We start from the raw sequence: 16,326 nt of genomic DNA on the forward strand, positions 1-16,326 counted from the left end.
CATCTCACTGACGCAAGCCCTTGGTGGTAGCAAAGGTAGCAAATCCTGAGAGTTTTCCATCCACCTTCACCTGGCATGTGATGTTGGCCATTGTCATTCGTACAAGCCTGGTAAGCTTGGCCGGGATTCCAAAAGAGCTCATTGCGTCGTACAGTTTTACCCTGGCTATGCTGTCATATGCGGCTTTAAAATCAATGAAGAAATGGTAGGAGTGGAGCTGCTGCTCCGCCATCTTCTCCAAAATTTGCCGCATCGTGAAGATCTGGTCAGTGGTTGATTTTTCGTTTCGGAATCCTCTCTGATAGTCTGATAGTTAACATTCTAGTCTATGATAAGGTTAGGTGGTTTATGGTAGCGATATGTTTTGCTCACGCCATCTCCCATATTTTCGAAAAACTCCATATCATCTATATCAACGTGAGTCCGGAGTGACACCGGATTATGTAAATTGTTACCTTTTTTTCTCATTGCTTTTTGCCCTACTGTACGAGCAGAAAGGAAGCTAGTGTAGAGTATTTTTGTGTGAAAGTGGAAGCGTTTTAAAGCAGTATTCCGAACATGTTTTACGAATCATTTCCGTCACGGCTCCAAACCCGTACGTGATGTTGTGCTTTTTTCGTCCCGGATCCTTTCGCCATAAATTGTGACGTTAAGGCGAATAGATAGATGCGAAGAATGAGTTGCCTTATTTCAAGTTGGTTTCGGTTTCGCTCGTATTAACACCCTTTCAACAAGGCTTTTCACTCGAAGAAAAGCCAAACATATTATTGCGGCACTGGGTGTTGACAAATGATTTGTCTGAACGTGCTCGAAACGCGGAACGCTGTCTGCTGAAAATTCGCTTAATCGAACAATCTGTAGAGCGCCTCTAGGATGATGATGGTGATAATCATTTAATAGAAGAAAAAACGAATCTCTTTAAAGGAAACTACTTAGGGTAAAAAAAGTGTTAAAAAGTAATTTAAATCTATTTTTTAGAGAGTAATATTTGTATCTTAAATGATATAAAACGATAAAATATATTGTAATAATTTTTCTTTCGATTCCACTAAAGTAGGCATCTTGAAGAATTGGGCAATACTTTCATTGAACTACTGTTGGGAAAATTACTCCAAACATTCCATTATTAAAGCCTTCGACCCGTTTGCCGTAACAAAGAAATCCGAAGCCGAAACCGCCTACCGATGACGGGTTGGCGTTGACTTCATACGGACGAGGCCGGAAATAGTGATTGACGACGACATGAATACGGGAAAATGGCAATTAGGCTGTTTCCGTTCCGGAGTCATAAAATGCTGTGCCGGCTTGGGAAGGTTTTAATTATACCCGCAAATAAATCCCAGAGGATTGGGTGAGTAGACAAACATGCAGGAGGGTAACATATGCTTTTCCATTATAGCTTATTATTTATAATAGTTAATTAATTTAAAGCTGGTAGAGCTTAAAAAAAGTTTGTGGCGAAGAACTACAAATTTTAGTTTCGAAACTGAAAGCGCGAAAGATTTCCTTTTTTGTTGCTTAAAGAAAGCAGCATAATATGAAGGAAAATCAATTCCCTTCTCGAGGTGCAGTTGACCGTGTTGATGATAAATAAACTCAACCTAAAAAGGTGCAAATGTGCATTGAAGCTTAATGGCCTCCCCCTAGTACACACTTCGGTGCGTCTTCTTTTCAAACTGTTCAACTGAAAAATGCCATTGAATCGAAAGATCGATACAATTTAAGTAATAATGCTCTTAAAAAAAGCTCCTTCGAAATGAGGAACGTGAGCTGGGTTGGGTTTCCTCATGTCAAGCGTGATAAAATTACGGCGCGCCACATTTACATTCCCTTAGTCGAATCATAATGCGGCGCCATGTTTTACGCTCTGCATACTGTGTGGTCTTCCGATGGTTGAGCCGTCTGTTTAAAATTGCAATCATACTATTTGACTTGTATCTGTTTCAGTGGCCTCGTAGATTCCGGGAATGATATTCGTTCCAAATCGAACCACTTGCTGCATAGCCCGGTACACATTCGGCGGCACGAATAATGCCTAAACTTTCTCCTATTCTCCAGAGAAATCAAATAGACACTGCAAATACCGTGTATAGCAATAGGAAGAACACCAACCGGACCCCTCAGGACGAACCCAAGCCATTCGTTAATCGATCGAGGGAAGAAATATCCACCACAGGTCGAACCACGCTTGCAGCATGGCGCCAGGGCTTTGGTGTGGCTGGTGGGTAAGGATTTATGTGTACAGTACAATTCGTGGAAATAATTCGTAGTAATTCGTGTGTTAGCATCGGAGTTCAATAGAAGAGCAGAGCTGCTGTACGTGTGTGATCATACGTGTGGCGTGCCTGTTGCCGGCACGTTTGTTTGTCCTGCCGTTCGGCGAGGCGCTAAGTTTGGGATGTGTGGTAAAATTATGGGCTAAGCTTACTGTGGCTTTCGAGCAAGCATCGTATAGTAGAGCGGGTAGCATAATATTTCTTCGCTGACACTCGCTTGAAGTCGCTTAGAATGGTTTGGAGGGGCATCAACTATCGATCAATTATATTGCAGCATTCTCACACGCTTATCCTTACAGACCACAAATCTTAGGTAGAAGTTGAAGGCAGATTGTGGTTGTTATTTTAGTGGTGATTCATTGTCATAAGCTTTGAACCAAACACAAACAGCAGGTGCCTTGTTAATTTGGATTAAAGCAGATCGTGTTGGGTATTGCGTAAAGGAGCTTCTTGCGAATATTTGATGTAAAGTTTATATTAAAAATTTCTATCAAATTTAAGTTCGGTGATGATTGCACTAGCATTAGATACAGCTGTCGAACAGGGTATAATGGTGCGTTGACAAATTATAGCATAATTTTAAAAACATTATAGCAATCTCTTAAAACAATTATAGCATTATATTTACTCTTTTATTTCCAACCAAAAAATTCTAAGAAAAAGCTCCTGAGTTATTATTATTTTGATTAATTATTTTTTAACTACTTTCAATCTTATTAGATTAAAACTTCTGCATTCTAAATTTCTTCTACAAAATTATTCAATTACTTTAAAGCCAATTTTGTCTTCCAAAGACACTATCGATGTTATAATAAATTGTGAGTTTTATTAATAAAATATGTTTTTCTTATTTAATTAAGTAATATTAATTTGTTTTTTTTTTTTTAGGGCAGAGGTCCAGTGGCAGAGGTTACAGCGATGCCGGTCTTCACACGGCAGGGCCGGGATTAAAATCCCATCCAGACCGCCTCCCCGTACGTAAGGCTGACTACTTTACTACGGGTAAAATTAAGTCACAGAAAGGCAGAAATGGCAGGCCGAGATCTCTCGAGATTGTAGTACCAAGGAAGAAGGAGAAGAATTTGTTTTTTTAGTCAATTTAGAAATTATTATTACTTCAAAAACAATTAGGCATTTTATTTATATTATAGCACACATTTCAATGCATCGTTAATTTGATGTACCGAAATCAGACTGGCTTTGCTGATGTAAACATGTCCCTATTACTGTAACCTACCCGGACTGTTTTCATCTTGAGTGTTTTTACGATAAGCCAATAAACTGTCTCGTCCACTTTTGCGCAACGACAGCATAAAGCCTCTAAGCCGCCGACCAAACTTACCCAAACAAGTTCCATCTTCCTTCGTACGGTCCCGTGCAACCATCGCACCAAACTTGGTGAGCATCATTAGACGCGCACATCACAGACCCACGGATAAAGTGCGGGAAATGACTTTACTTTCCAGTTCATATGCACGCTACTACCCTGCCGCGTGGGATTTAATATGCAACAGAACCATTTCTGCAGGACCATTAAATTTCTCCAGCTTTTGTGTTGAGATTTTCCTTCCCTTCTGTTTGGCTCGGGCACAAGACACAACCATTCTGAACGCTGCACGCTGTTCATACGTTCATTATGAGTGGGAAAACAGAGCAGAAGATAAGAACAGAAAAAAATGGCTCACCATAGCCAGAATAATGTGTCCTTTCTTCAAGTGATTTGTGCGCTTGGATGATGTGCCGATGAGTCTGAGTCCAAATTTTGCTGTTTATGTTGCGCTGGTGTATCGGGAATTGGGGTTTGATTATTTTAATTTTATTACTACCGGGGGCAATTTTGCTTCGTGCCGCTGTTGCCAAGCTGGACCCGCGCAAAGAGATTGCATTTAATGTTGTGGATGATGAAAACAATAGGCTCATAAATTGAATGTAAAGTGGAAAATATGATTTTTATGTACAGTTAAAATTATAAAGCAGGATCGTCTGATCTTTTAAGATCAAAAAGCATAACATAGGGATTGATGATTTTTTTTAAATTACTCCAATGCTAACAGAATTACATGGAACTGAAGAAAAAGGGATAAAAAAGGTTGTTAATTAAAATTACAAAATTGAATTCAGTTGAACAATATATTCACGGTAAAAAGTACAAACACAAAAATCAGCTGTTTCAACAAATCTCCCTAATACTGGGTGAGAATGCATACGAAGCTTAATCTATCTCCCAGCGAAGGATTAATGCATCTCTCTTGGGCCATTTTATAGCTGGTGCTAGTAGCTCTTGCTCACACGAAACGCACGAACGATGAGAAAGTGTGAGTAATTTTCCCGCAACTTTGCGTATTGGAAAATGCTCATAGTGCGAGAGCCAAGCGCCGAGTCAGATGTCAGCTCAGTATTCGTGTGACCTGCTGAGAGCAAGGATGTATTTATTGAGTCGATTCAACAGGCCAGGATACGTGTGATTGACGAAACAAACAGTCAAAGTGTAGTGTTTCTGTGTGAGTGTTGTATAGTGTAATACTGTCCAAAGTTATTAAAGTTTTTTTAAATTAGTAATAAAATGTTGTATAATAGTAAAAAAATCTTTAAACAAAGAAGTTAAACATTCCTAATAATACTACCGGCAGGCTAGTGTTAGTGTCGACGAACCAGACCCATGCAAAGATGGTTCGCAAGATCATGCACCCATCTTGCACCGTGTGTGCTATTCAACTCTTTGTTTGCTCCTAGTACACAATTGGTAATTGTTTTGACTTACAATGGAGCGCCTTTATGCGCTCGGCTGTATAGCATGGAACATGTAATGGGACTCCTTGCAGTGATTATCGCGCAGTTTTACCCTATAAACTGTTAAAGGGATGAGATTCGCACAATAGGTGCAATATATGCTTTTTTTTGGAAACACCTCTACGTTGAGTACCTTTTGAACGTTCAATAACATAACGCAGGTGTTATTGTGGAAAGTGTATAAACTAATTTAAAAAAATGTAACCTATTATACGCCTGTGGCAACAGACCCGGCTGAAGTTCGAATATCAACTAGAATCTTTGTTGTATTCACGCCACCAATAGCTCGACTCGGTATGTGAGAACCAGTATTGTGGCTTTCCCATCATGGTACATTACGAGGCAACCCATTGAAGCGCTAACTCCCCAGTCCGATCCATAGAAGTGGCAATAATAACAAGCAACAACAGAAACAAAACCGGGAAGGTTAACTTCACACGATTTTCCCTTACGTTGTTCCGTGTGGTATAAGCGCTATAAATAAACGTCAAATGCATTACTTTCGGTTAGGTTGGATAGGTCAGGTGAATAAGGCCTCGGCATAGAAACACACACACATACACGTTCGGCTGTCCATATTTCAAGCAATTCAAGCGAGAAACATGCCCGCGGAGCACGTGAGATCAATCAATGTTCAAATGCTTGCCGTGCAGTGGAATGGAAATGGCGTTCAAATGCCAACAACAGGTTGCATTTTGCCGTGGATTGCAAAATTTAAGGGAGAAAATAGTGCTTTAATTTCAAGCCTAGAAAAGGATGATAAGAAAAGGATGTTTTTGGAAAACCGCAACCTAAACTGCAAAATAGTTGTTCCATTACTTGCACTTACCACATGGGGGTGGGTGGGGGGGGGGAATTTCCCCACCAGAGAGTAACATTTTCCCCAAAAAAAACCCTCATATTGAACCGTAAAACAATGTTGCCTGCCCCACGGTGACCACCAGCACGAAACCGTGCCCGAGGTCGATCGAAACACTATCATCACGGCCGGACAGGAAATTGAAGCAAACGTGGTTTTGTATAAATTTTAACCCCTTTGTGTCGTCCACTGACGGGGCAAAAAATCGTTTCCACGGTCAGCAGCAGCAGCTTTGATGTCTTTTCGCTGTTGCTATCAAAGTCAATCATGTCCGTAGAGCGAAACTCATGTAGAGCAAGAGTGAGTGTTTGGCTACTGTGGCCATAAAACCTTTACCATCCACGAGCTTGTTTGCGTTCCCGACACGACACATTATTGTGCTCGAACTTTGGACACAAAAATTTTTCGGGGTTTTAATTTTATCACACTCATCTATTGCATTTAAATAAAAAAAAACAAAGCTTTTACACGTATTTTACACACCATTTATCAGCAAGGAAAATCAAGGTTCGTAATCGATGCAGTCAGTTTTGTGCTGTGGCTTCAAGTGCCTCGATAAATCATTCGTTGCAACACATTTCCCTTTCCCAAAACCCCCTTCAAGTGGTGCCAGACAGTAGAATCAAAAAACAAACCAGGCAGCTTTTTGCTGGTAAACAACAACAAAGTGTCTAACCCACCGGAGGTATCCATAATACGGCACAACATCCTTTTACCGCAGACAAAGATTGTGTGGATTTTTTGTTGCGGTTTCGTCCCGTAAACTATACATCGCCCTAATCAACCGCCAAAGCTTTTCGAAAGTTGAGGACAGGAAGAGGAAAAAAGCAGGAGCTCTCGAGCTGCGAAAAGACGCGTCAAAAAAAGCTCGCGCGACTCAAACTGAAGCGGCGAGAAGCGGGTGCCCTTGGTGGTAGCAAAATTGAATATTTATGTTTCAACCTTCCGACTTCGGGGGGTTGGTGTTTTTTGTTTTGTTTTGCAAACTCAGCATTATTTGCATTGACCGAGGAATGGGATGGGCACAGGCAACCAGGCAGCAGGAGCGCACGGCAAATCCCACGTCTCACACGTCCATTTTTGGAGCACATGCCGGCTTCCATAAATCACCCGGCACGCAAACTTTTCGCCAAGTCACACACAAACACACAACGCAAGGCTCTGTTCCTCACGTGGTTCGCTGTGTATCGTTTTATCAAAGCGAAACTCGTTAAATGCAACACTTTCTCTTTAGTCAAATGAAATGTTAGTGAGAAAGCTTAAAGTAAATTCTTAACCCCAGCGCACGAGCCAATCGAAAATCATTCCACTTGATCCAGGATGATTTTGCAGCTATAACCCTAAGTGAACTAAGGCTTCAGCAGAATTGGGTTGAGTTAGAGTTCAAGATTGATTGAACGAGCGCGAGTAGCTCGGAATCGATGATGTTATTGACAGGTTTCGGTACGCATTACTCCACACTGATAATGCTTTCAGCTCCACCAATTCAGACCAACCGATGTAAGTGTCGGAATAGGAATCATTTATTTAATAAACTTGACGTTCTGGTTCGATGCTTCACTGGGCCGGAGACAGACAGTCCGCAAAGATGCGTAATAATGGATTGTTTCAAATCTGGTTCTGTGGGATAAGATTGTCAAATTTTGATTGATGTTGACGTATTACATTCGACTTGTGTGACCAACGTGTACAATACACCATGCGCCTCCATCGAAAAGCCAGTACATGGAGCATGGAGAGTGTTGAGTGCTACACTACCAGTCAAAACAAAGCAATAAACAGTGGACACAAACTAATGTCGCTTGCATTAGCAAAAGTACACCTAAAAGCCACATTAAGGAAACAGCACCTTGGGAAATGATTACCCCGCGGTGAGCAAGTTGCACGAAAGCTTTTCCCGGTGCTTCATGTTGTCAACCCCGGGGAGGCTTAGCGATTGAACGATAGCATTGCTTTTCCATCACACAAACATAATAATACTCTCCAACAGCGTAAACACAATTGCACTTTGCGCAAACATAAACGCAGTTAAAGAGAAAAATTGTCCCACTTTTCATTTATTACATGATTGATGGGTAACCGCAACAACAACAAAAAACTGTCCTCATTTAACCTGTAAATGAACTCATCTCACTTTGGCTGCACGGTAATAAATCTTCACCTAGGCTACCAGACGAACAAAACCTTACCCGGCGGGGCAAATTATGCTGATAACGCGAGCTTAAAACTTTGGCAATTAATAATAATATTCCCGCACCACGCGCACACACACGCATACAAATACCAATGGCGGACCAGCGTATAAATAATGTGCAAGTCTTAGTGCATCCCGAGGAGAAACCTATTTATCGTTCCTAATTGGTATCATTTGAGCGGACAGCAAAGTTTTTGGCTGTGGCAACCGCCGTAGCTGAGAATAACTAATATGTTTTGCTAACTTTTGATATTAATCGTCGGTCACACGCACGCACCGCTCGGGTTTCGGTTTTGCGATGGTGTGAGAATGCGTTTCAGTTTTTGTGAGGAAAGTTTAGCATTCATTGGGAGAAGCTTGAAGAGCATATAAGTTGCCTTTGGCTGGAGCATAATCATGAAAGGGCAACTCGATGGCGAAAGTTTGAAACGATCGAGTAGAGCTAAATGTAGGAGCATAATCGTATCTTGACGAGTTAATTGAGTGTTTGATTGGATTTTTCATATGAGTACTATCATGTGAAGGATGTGCATCGTTTCAAGGAGTTAGAGAAAAATGTTCTTCATATTCTTAACTAAAATGCCAAAATAATATCTCCTCCCGCTTCACTTCCGTTAGACCCATTTCAAACATTAATAATACAAAAAACAAACATGCGCGCCATTTTTTATTTTGTTGTTGAAATTAATTTATCCTACTTCGGTCACTGTTTGTCACTCGCCGATGCGACGCATCTTCAATCTTCCGGTTCTCGCCGGAAGGACTCTTTTATCTAATATAAGGAAGAGGGTTTTTTTCTCCTTTAATCCTTCAAGCAAACGCAACCAATTCAACCCAATCTCACCCTGCTGTCATTCATTCTTTTCTGCGTAAGCTTTTATTTTTACAAACTTCCAGCCGACCCTTTGGACCGGCCTTATCGCTGGTCCTTCTGCGCTTACAAACCTTCCGCTGCTTGGCGAACCTTCTGCCAGAGCTTATCGATGCTTCACTATCTGGAGCGCATTACTGTATCGATCTTTCGAGCCTGGGGATTTTTTCCCCCTACTCAAACCCGTTGTGTGACACATTTAAATGATGTGATACGTGGAGGGGGGGGGGGTAAGGGAGGGAAAAGCTTCCATCAAAATAGGGTAAAAAATTCTCATCAGGATCCTAACATTTATACTACTTCGGTTTTGTTCGGTGCATCTGAATCAAATTGCCTGGAATAAACAGGTGCAATGGGTATCATTATTTGTCACCTTGTCACCAGTTTGCTGCTCGCAAAATCACCCTCAACGTTCAACTATCTCACAACCAGGAGGGAAAAAACGCAACCGGAGGACAAAAAAAAGGGAGGATAAAAAAGCTTCACTCGTTAAAGCACTTTGGTGCAGGGAGAAGTAAATGCTCAGCAGCAAATCCTCTACTTGGCTGTGAAGCGAAGAGTAATCAGTATACACTCCCGACCAAGTGTGTATCTACTTCCCTGCAAAGTAGTGCATTCGAGCCAAGTACTCCATCTGGGGATTTTTTTGTGGTAGAGTAGAGAAACTCCAAGTAGAGAGGTCCATCAGCGGGAGTGAAGACAAATGAATGGCTGGTTTGAAGGAAGAGTAAATTGCTGGTGTGTCGTTCGACAAATGCTTTTATTAACTGGCTAAAAGAGCAATATTTTTCTTAAAACAAAATTAAAAAAACCGAATAAATTTACTGCTTACTTGCTTAATTAACTGATAAATACTAAATATATTTGTCTAGTACTTAAAAACAGACCTCGATAGTAAGCAGAAAATGTTTAACCTAAAATAAATTTCATAATTATTTTTAAATAATTAATAATTTCACATAAAATTAGTTAACACCATTCGCTAACGAAACTAACCGTAGTTGGTGCTACAATTTCCATCGCAATCACAATAGATCAAAAGCGCCCTCTCGTAGCTTTTCCTACCGATCACGTCCCAACAGCCGAGAGCGCGAGTGAGAGAGCGAGCAAGCTGGCGAGAGCAATACGGACGACCAAAGCGACCGAAGCACACACGAAGCGCTTTTTGCTACTGTACTACCGGTCTGGATCGGCCATAAGACACACGAGCTCACGGTTCGCACAGTTCCCTTTATGCTCGCCAATCATCCGGACGCATTTCGCTGGCCGGCTGCCGGTGAGAAAGGCCGGTTTAGAAGATAAGTGCAAGTGCAGTTGCATGTGTGTGCAGGTTTATTTAGTGGTGCAGCTGGCGCAATACACAGTGTTGCCGGGAAGTGCAACCATCGGAGGGGGCTAAAGCTGTTTGCTTTGAGAGCAGTGAGTGCAGGTAGTGCAAATGGTTTCTGGTGGATAAATTGTTTGGAAATTGTAGGAAAAATTTTGTTGTGGAAAAAGTTTTGCGTGGTCAGCTGTAGCAACGTCTTGCACAGGCACCGAAGGCATCCAAAGCGCACACAACAAAATTCGCAATGTAATGTGAAATGTGAGTGTTAGCAAGTTTGCTGGCTAGTTTTGAAGTTTGCAAGCTGATCTGAGTGGCCAGCTGTGTGTGTGTGTGTGTGTCTGGTGCACTTGCTATCGAAAAGAAAACCTTGTGAGTTGCTTAGTGGTTTGTTTAAATTACTACTATCGTATGATCTCAGCAACCGTCGACGGATGATCGCACTGGAAGCAGTGTACTAAAACGAGTGTACTAATAGCAAAAAACGTGCCGAAATTGAAGTGAAGATTGTGAATAGTGTAATTATAAATTTTGGTAAAAAAAAGTTTGGTTTCCTGCGGTGTTCAGTGAAGCTTACATCAAGAAAACGGCAAAACCATCGACTAATAACCATAAATTTATTTATTATTCTAAGTGAGTCTGTCTCGCGGTTGGTACTGTGATTGATGGTGCAAAATGAAAACATTCAAACCGAACAAATAAATTATCCAAAATTGACAGAGCCGCACACAAAAACTCATCCTCATCCGCATGACGATATCACGGCAGGAGGGAGAACTGACTGCGACTGTGTGTGTACGGGGGCAAGTATCAAGCACTTTCCGATTAATGGAATAACAAATAAGCTACCAAGGGGTAAATTATTCGGCCGCGAATCTCCCCAGCCCCCCCCCCTCCCATATCTCCCTAATCCTCCATGCACCCGATCCCGATAATGAGTGTTTATTTGCGAAGAACAGAAGATCGTAGGCTCACTTAAGGAAGACTCCCTTTTTTTTTTCTTGAGCGACAAAAACTCACTTCAAAATCGAAACTTCCGTAGAGCAGATGAGCAACGAGAGAGAGAGAGAGAGAGAGAGCTCCCTCGGTGTTAGCACGCTTGATTTGCAACATTCACATTACATGACCACGTTACGAATTGGTGAAGTAACCGTACGTACACAGGCGATCTTCAACTTCTTCAACTCCATAACCACAGTCTTAAAAGACCGGTTTTTTGGTTTTGCTCGAAGAGGACTCAACGACCGCATATCTGCAGAAGAAGCGTCCGGTGTGTGGAATTGTTTGGAGTAAAAAAATGTATTTTTTTGTTTGTTTGGTTGTGCCAGCCGGTTCCGCGTTTGCGTGTTGGCCCATTGCGGGTTTGCCATTTGTTTGGCGGTTTTGTTGGTTGTTCACACACACATACAAACGGTAGCGGATTGTTGTGTTTACCCGTGCAACTTGTTTCCGTTTATCGCTCCCGGGGGCTGTGCGAGGCGCGACGATCCGGCAAATCGATGATGGCCGCAAACAGCCGACCGCGGGGCTGCTGTTGCTTCGGCAGAGTTTACGGCGGGGCATGTAATAAAAGTTTTATCTTTACCCCCACCAAACCGTTTGACCCCAGGCAGTCGAATAAAAATCGGTTCATCTAACTCATCGGTAACAGCATTACATCAGACTGTGCGGCCTGTTCTTCACGCGTGATGCAACACGGAGCAGATGGATGCCGTGTGTGGTGAATAGACCCGGTGTTGTACAATACCGCCGAAGGAATGGTCCGACGGTGTCTCAAGAAGAATCTGTTTGCGCTGTATGGCCATTCAATCAGATTGTTACTTGGTGATTGAGTTATGAACTTTCTTTGCAGGTTTTCTCTTACCTTAGAGGTTTTTTGGGTTAATGTAGTTAAGGTTCAATACAAATCAATCAGCGCAGAAGAACTACAAGGTACCAAAGGTTAGGAAAAGATTGTTTAACTATATTTTTGTTTAGAGAAAACACTATTGAATGAGTGGATTCTGTAGAGTGAATCTTGAGCAGCCATTTGAAGGGGTCCGATCAGCCGACCTTCCTGAAGTTCATTTAACTCTTTATCGTCTATTTTACTGCATGTATTTTACTGTTATCGTCTGTTGTAGACTTAGAAAATATATTAGAGTTTTACATCATCTACTTAATCCTGACAAAAGGCTACAATAGTGATGTACGAGCCTTCAAATGCAGTAGAAACTGGCAAGGAAGTCTAAAGTCTGAGTCTTTATCATTATGAAGCTTGAGTCCAAATCCTAGAGTCTATCCGTACAAATAATGAAGAATATCCTAGACATCATGGTCTGGCTGTGGATGATCCAGCCCTTGGGAGGCCATCTGTGGAATGTTGGAAACTCATACCAGATGGAACCAGCTAATCGGGAAATAAAACAGGCTCCTTTGAAGAGGCCTCCCTCCACGAGGCCTCATATAAAGCTCCTATTGTAAGGTTCCTCATACAAAGCAGTATTGTGGATCTTATATTTTCTTCAGCCAAGACGGAGTAGCAACTGATCGTCGGAGCTAGATAAATAATATCAAAATCAAGACAATTTTTTAAGGGAAAGCCATGGTTAAGGTTAAGCTCTCTGCCATAGGATAGCCTAAAAAGTTGTAGCAATGTTGAAAAAAATCTTCTTAGATATAGGAAACACCTTGTATGCTATTTACGTCTGCCTTAAGAGTTGATTCTTCTTCTTTCTTGGCTCAACGAGCTCTTAAAGCCATGCCTACCATTTCTGGCAGACTTAATGATACCTCAAAGTTGAATAGTCAGTTTTCACTATGGTTGAACGGCCAAAATGGGATTTGAGCCTACGTCCTGTCGTATGAAGAGCTAGCACCGCTGTCACATCCGGGCCGCCTAAGAGATGATTATTTTGCCTTATAAACTGCGTGTTTTCAGGATAAAATTTATAAAAGGCTTAAGTTTAAGGTTAAGGGAAAATCCACCAGGAAACACGAATGGCATACATTTCCTGCGAAAAAAAATACCTAAAGAACACACAATTCTTCTTTAGATGTGTTGGCTTGTGTCTCTCTTCAGCTAAATACTACCCAATTTAATTTTCGTACAACATCGTACAAATCAATGTACACAACCTGTACACACACACTGTGCCTGATTATGTTTGATTATGCCCGTCTCAGCTCAACCACTACTACAGACAAACTGCTCTCTCCGTAGCAGCACTGCATTGTAAACCGTTCCGGTACTTCCCAGCTGCCAAAAACTCACCTCCATCCCTTCGATGGTGCCGCACCGCACTGGGAGTTTTCCAGCTCGGCGATTTTGTTTTTCAATTTTCTCGCGGCAACGTGCCCTAGTCCCTCCCTTTGCTTGTTCTGTTTTTGTGTCGCGCGCGTGTGTGTGTGTGCAAACAATGATAAAAAGCGTTTCCATTAAAATGATTTTATGACTGCAGATGCTGTTTTAAGTCAACAATTTACAACTTGTTTAATCCTTTCGCCTGAAGTCCGTTGACAATACTGTGGGTGGGAAGGTGAACGAACAACTTTCAGGAGGTCAATTTGTGAAACTTTTGAAACAAGCGTTTAAAGTGTAATATGAAAAACACTTCCACCTCTCACTCACACACACACACACACACACATGAGACGTATTACTTTCAATTAAATTCTGATCCACTTCTTACTGCGTGCCCCGATATATCCGACGATTGGAAAATGCTCATTAAGCTCGAGCCCTTCGTTCGAAACCGGTCCTTCTGCGTTCGAGCATCCTTCCGTCCCACCAACCGACCGTTTAACGTCAAGCATGCAAAACAAAAGCCTAACAAATGAAGCAAAGTGTAATTATAAATACACGTTTCCGGCGAGCGGCTCGCATCGCTGGAGCGCGAGTTCCCTTCGCGAACCAACCGGAGACCGTTACCATGTAAATAAAACAATTATGACGAGGAAAACGTAATAATGCCAAAGCCCCACCGAGTGTGCGTATGAAAGCAAGGGAAATTGGAAGCGATCTGTTTCGGGAACTGGGGGGGTCTTGGCCCAACGGGATGGCGCGCGGCGTTGAGTTTTGCGTGGCGATGTTCCTATAAATAAACGTCAAATGCACTTCCATCGGCGGGGTCTGGTCCGATGCGAGGGGTTTTTGGGGGGGAGGGATGACCGGCCACATGCCCGGGTACGGCCTTAAGGCCTGTAACCCATCGCCGGGAACAAAGTGACGGAAAGATCAATCAACCTTCGGGGTTTTACATCGCTCTGGCGCACAGGCCGTGGACCGCCGCTCTTGGCAACAGGTTGCGATTTGTGCCGGGACTAGACTCGCGCACGGAAGTCCTTCATTAATTCTATTTTTCCCTTCAATTCTGACTGACTAGCTGGCTGGCTAACTAGCCAGGGAGGTATAGGTCAAGTGGTGTTGCTTTCCCCCCCCCCCCTTTTTTTTGGTTCGAGAAAGGACACGGAACACAAAACCTATTGACATTTACGTTTCAAACGCGACGAGTCCCTGCTGGCCACTTTGATTTATTGCAGGTGGTAGACGACCGGTTTTTTGGTTCTACCAGATTCGCTGAAGAGGGCTAAAGATTTGCACGCCATTTTGCCTCTACTACCTAGGTTAACAAGCTTCACGATCAGCAGTGCCAAAAACACTATTTCCTGCGGCGATCTTTTTGAATTTACTACCTTTGCGTCAAACAACAGCCGCGGCTGGACTTTATAGCTACCGATAAAGTTTCGCTTTAAATTAAAACCGAAAGCCGCAAGGAGAGGTTTTTTGATCGGTTGCCAATTTGCACGAGCACGCTTTGCACGGTGATGCTGTTGGAAAAAGTTGAAGTAAATAAATAAATAAATTAAGGTCCACTGCAGTAGATAAAAATTGTAAGTACATAAACAAGAGTTTGAATTTCTTGTATGAGATAGAAATAAATTGGCCAGCCAATAGTGATGACGTGAATGGGTCGGTTCAGTTCGTTGTCTTCACGGGCGGGGGATAATAAATCACCCGACACGCTAACTGTTTCGCTAGCTCATCGTGGGCTGTAAAAGGGAAGATATTGTTTCCTGTTCGGTTGTTTCTGGCAGGATGTCCCTGAAGCAGTCGTCTGTGTTGCTTTTAAAGCATTTCTGAGATGCTATAATTTGCTATAAAACCGAGCTTTAACTTACTATTCCGCGTCACGTGCCATCACGGAAATAGAGCAACAAACACGATAGCCACCCATCGGAATCGAACTGCGGAACAAACAAATGGCAATGTCGCATGGTTCTAATGAGCAAACACAGCAACGCTTGTGGTGCAAATTCTCCATAAAAACGGGGAGGCTTTATTTGGCGATGACTGTCTGTCTACATTCCATGTACTGCACTAATTTGTTTGACTGATTAAGCGACTAATGTTGTTTACCGTTGCTTAAAGTTGGTTAACATGTGCTAACTAACGATAGCCGCCCCAAGGTTCACACGAAAGGTTTCTTTTCCTGTTTCGCTCTCTACTCTGTTCCACGGTCGCGCATTACCGCAGTAAGTAAGACATAAAGTGTCAGTGTCGTGTGGGAATGCTTCTCAATCCCAGCTGCCGGGTGTTGCGTGTGCTACAGACGTAGCCATAATTCTATTTGATCCTTTCGCATCATAAATTACGACACACATTTGCCGACCGACAGACCACTCGCTGCAGATAAGACAATAAGGTCTTACCCCACCCGGCCCTTAGTGTGTGTGGGCCAGTGTGGGCCAGTGTGAAGATGAGTTGAGAAGCGACGGTCAAGCCGGTGTGTGTTGATCTCGTGTTGCATTGAAAGCTTAAGCTTGCTCCTGCTACACTGTTTCTTTGGGCCGAGTGGCCAGTGTTGTGGGAGAGAGAATGTGAGAAGTTAATGTTTATTGTTGGGAATCGTACGCCGGAGGAAATACTATACATCCGGAAGCTCCACGAAACGGTGCGGCGAAAACAGGAAAATGCACACTGAAATCGTATACCTATAGAGACGGCCTCAGAAATTTTCGTTCTGCTTTTGG

At 42.5% G+C, this 16,326-nt stretch overlaps 1 protein-coding gene across 6 annotated transcripts in view; it reads left to right on the forward strand.

The window, feature by feature from the left end:
• The first annotated feature begins 4,668 nt into the window (after nucleotides 1–4,668).
• Nucleotides 4,669–16,326, forward strand: part of LOC118506685 (adenylyl cyclase 78C) — a 31,759-nt gene continuing 20,101 nt past the window's right edge. The window contains exons 1-3 of one of the 6 annotated variants that reach the window (XM_036044151.1): nucleotides 4,671–4,777; nucleotides 10,025–10,848; nucleotides 10,949–11,117. The gene's annotated coding sequence lies outside the window, so the exon portion shown is untranslated. Of the gene's footprint in view, nucleotides 4,778–10,024; nucleotides 11,118–16,326 lie in introns of all 6 variants that reach the window. The other 5 variants (XM_036044152.1, XR_004905533.1, XM_036044154.1 and 2 more) reach the window with 5 other exon arrangements.

The sequence above is a fragment of the Anopheles stephensi genome, chromosome 2 (genome assembly GCF_013141755.1).
Source record: "Anopheles stephensi strain Indian chromosome 2, UCI_ANSTEP_V1.0, whole genome shotgun sequence".
Taxonomy (NCBI): Eukaryota; Metazoa; Arthropoda; class Insecta; order Diptera; family Culicidae; genus Anopheles; species Anopheles stephensi.